Source organism: Hyaena hyaena, unplaced genomic scaffold (assembly GCF_003009895.1).
Source record: "Hyaena hyaena isolate Hyena2069 unplaced genomic scaffold, ASM300989v1 scaffold_1391, whole genome shotgun sequence".
Lineage (NCBI taxonomy): Eukaryota > Metazoa > Chordata > Mammalia > Carnivora > Hyaenidae > Hyaena > Hyaena hyaena.
This window is the reverse complement of record NW_024082025.1, coordinates 1-3,991: the sequence shown is the minus strand read 5'-3', so window position 1 is coordinate 3,991 and position 3,991 is coordinate 1.

The window sequence follows — 3,991 nt, the reverse complement described above, 5'->3', positions numbered from 1 at the left end:
GTCCTATCAATTATTTAAAAGAGGTATCAACTCCATGTACAACTGTTGAGTTATATAATTCTTCATTCAATTCTGTCAATTTTGGTTTAATGTATTTTGGTGTTGTATTGTTAGGTGCATATACATTGATAAGTTTTGTATCTTTTCATGTACTGATTCTACCATTAAGGGAATTTCCTTTTTCTTCTTAGTTATATTTCTTGTCTTAAATTTTGTTTTGTCTGATATAACCATAGCTCTTATGGTGAAGATTTACATGGCATATATTTTTACATCTTTGTACTTTCAGCCTCTTTTTGTCATTGAAACTAAAATTTGCCTCTAGTAGATAGACTATAGTCACATCTTGCTTTTTAAACCATTCTGCCAACCTCTGCCTTTTGAAGTATGTAGTCCATTCACATTTTATATAACTATTGATATAGTTATATTTACATCTGCATTTGCTATTTGTTTTCTATATTTGTTGTTTCCTTTTTCTTTTTCTTACCTCTGATCCTCATTTACTGCCATTTTATTTGTGTTAAGCACATATTCTTTAGTATACCATTTTGATTCTCTTTTTTTGCCATATTTTAAAGTTGTTTTTCTAACAATTACTTTAGGATTACAATATACATCATATAGTAGGACAATTCAGATTAATGGAATCTTGAATATAGAATTCTACTATAAGGTAGCTGCATTCTCTGCCCATCCTTTGTGCTGTTATTGTCATAAATACTATCTGTATATGTTATGTTATATAACTAATACTACCCTGTTATAACTTTTTAACCGATATTATGTCTTTTGAAAAAGAGAAGATATGTATTTGTAGTCTTTTTTATGAAACCTACTATTTATCATTTCTAATTCTTTTAATTTTTTCCCCAGTGGATTCAAGTTACCATCTATATCATTTCTTTTCAGCCTAGAAAGCTGCCCTTAGTATTTCCTACAAGGCATGTCTGCTACTACATATTTTCAGTCTTTGTTTGGGAATGTCTTCATTTCACTTTCAATTTTGAAAGGATGGCACTCAATATTGAATTCTTGGTTAATATCTGTCTTTAAGCACTTTTGAAGATGGCCCTCACTTGCATTCTGGCCTCCCTTGCTCAGTTAGCAATCAGTCAGTAAGTGTATCAATATTCCTGTGTATGTGATGAAGCATTTTTCTCTTTATGCTTTTGAGGCTTTTCTCTTTGATTTGGCTCTCCACAGTTAGAGATGCGTGGAGATGTGGATCTCTGTGTTTTGTAGATGGGATTCAACGAACCTCCTGGATCTGCCTATTAGTGTTTTTTGCTAGATATGGGAGGGTTCCAGCCTTGTTTCGATATTTTTCTTCCTTTTTCCCACTCTGGAATCCTGCTGGAGCTATGGCCACGAGTGCTGGTTGCTTAATGGCGCCCTTTAGGCATCTCTCTTCAAGTCAGTTTTAGTTTCTTCAAACATTTACTTTCACTCTGTTGTTCAGATTGGATTCTTTCTATTGATTTTCTTCACATTCACTGATTGTTTCCTTCACCAACTCATGTCCACTTGTTGAGCCACCCAGGAAAGCTTCCATTTCAGTCATTGTCCTTTATGACTTCAGAATTTCCATTGGTTATTTGTCATTGTTCCTGGGTCTCTACTGAGCTTCCCTATTTGTGGAGCCATTTTCATCATATTTTTATTTAATTCTTCAAACACAGTTTCCATCATCCTTTGAGTATCTTCTGCCACTTTGCATTTTATCTGCCAAATTCAACATTTGGGCCCACTCACAGTTTCTACTGCCTGCTGCCTTCTCTCCTCCCGAATTCACATCAGGTATCCTTGTTTATGCAAGCCTCATTAAGTTTTTATTGAAAACCGGATGTTTGATAATAAACTGTTGCAACTCTGAGTCTGTTCCCCAAGGGCAATTGTTGTTGCTCTTTTTGGGTTTCTTTTATTTATAGTAAATAAACTTGCCTCACCTCAATCTCCCCTATGGTGGGGAGCTAGGGAGACCTTTGCTCACACTGTTTTCAATTCTTATTTTTAGTTTTTGGTCTGGCCCACTAGGAGTCACCCTCGAGTCTCCGTAGTTGGTTTTTCAGCGGGTAATTGCCTACGGTTTGTGCTCCAACTCCTGTGCCAATAAAGGTCCCTCCCTCTGCTGATGGGTCTGTGCGCAGGGGCTGAGGAACATGCACAACGCTTAGGTGAGCTTTCTCTGCCTGGGCCCTCCTGGGCTCTCCTGAGCTGGGAGGTGGTGTGAAAGCAGCCCCCAGGTAAAACAGGCCCCCGTGGAGGAAATCCAAAATTCAATCCTTTTTCATGAGTAAACACTTCTTTATTTGTTTTTCTTTTTGGTTTTTTTTTGGGGGGGGGTCAATATTCAGAGCTCTTAAAATGGTTGTGTTTGATATTTTTTATCCAGTTTAATATTTGTGTTACCAGGAAGAGGATTTGCTGACCTTTTCACTTTGATGGAAGTACAGGTCCATTCCCAAATTTTATCTATTTTTATAAAGCGTATTAATAGGGATGTTCTAGCTAGAAAAAAAAGTCAAAATGATAAAGTTACTCTAGAGAAAAAGATGATGGAAGAATGCTACAGTACATCTCTTCTGGTATCTTCTAATTGTTTCTTTAACTTGATTCTGTGTTATTTTTCTGTTTACGGCAGCAGGTGGGGGCAGTCCTAACCAGACGCCTTTTTCTTTACAAGTGCCATGAGTTCTAGAACACACGTGATGGGGGAAGAGCTGAACTCATGTGCTAATGTGCTGTGGGAGTCCCTCCCATTCCGTCGGCATAAACCAATCTTAACTTCTCTTGGGTGTGAACAAGAAATCAGCAGGAATTTGAGACAAAAGACACCTTGTTATACTTTCTGTCCCAATTTAATCTGAACTTGGATAGCAAAGCTAAAGCTGAGAGTTCTTGCAGTTTTAATCCTAATTTCCACAGCGATGTGAGAGGTTTATAAGCGAGTCATCTTGAACTGCTTGGAAAATGTGCAAGGCTGAACATTCAGAGATGCAGACTTTTCTCTCTGTCTCAGCCGATCATAGGTGTTCACGCTGATGTGCCACGGGAGGAGGGCGTGGGGGCGAGACCACGGACACATGCACACACACGAACGACACTTCACGAACGAGGCGGACTACTGAAACCGTCATCTTCACCACACTCATTTTCGATGGTGATCTGACTTTGTGATGAAAGGCGGATCATTTAAATTGACCCGATCTGTCTTTTAGCTCCTTGTCAGAATCCATCCTGGGGACCCAATTTCCTGGTTCAGCAGGGAGCACCCGTGCCCAGCCAATGCCACCGAGGCCCTGGACAAAGGACAGCGATAACGGACTCGCAGCTGGTTATAATAGCTTCAATTCTAGCAAACAGAGGCAGCCGGGCCGTTCTCGGCACACGCCAGCTCAGCCAAGTTCTGGCCGCTGGCTCTCGCTGTCGTTTATTTGACAGCAAGAGTGTTGAGGCCCCGTGGAGGTGCCCTCTAGGCAAAGGGAAGTTTGTGCCAACTGCTGAGGTTTTCAACATCTGAACTGTGCTGGCATTTGCTCCTGGGAGAAATCATAGGGTTTGAATGCCTGTTCTAATCAAATAAACATTGGTTCTTTCTCTCTGCCTCCCTCCCCTTCTCCCTGCCCCCTCTCTCCCTCCCTCCCTTCTGTTTTCCCTCCCTCCCTTTCTTTCCTTCTTCCCTCCTTCCTTTCTTCCTATGTGCTTTTCACTACAATTTAGCTTTTGATGATTTCAGTGGCAGACTGTGTTTTGTAAGTTACTTACGGTCACCATTGGGTGATATTGTTATTCCCTCGTTGAGAAAAACTTGGGAAAAAGCAGTTCCTTTCTGCTCTACAAATCTTTGTCGCATAGTGTATTAAAAATAAAAAGAGGTGAGGGGAAGAGGGCAAGATGGCGGAGGAGTAAGGAGCTCCGTACTTGCACTCGCGCCCATACATCACACAGAAAAGATCCGAAGACATTGGAAACCTTACAAAACCTGAGA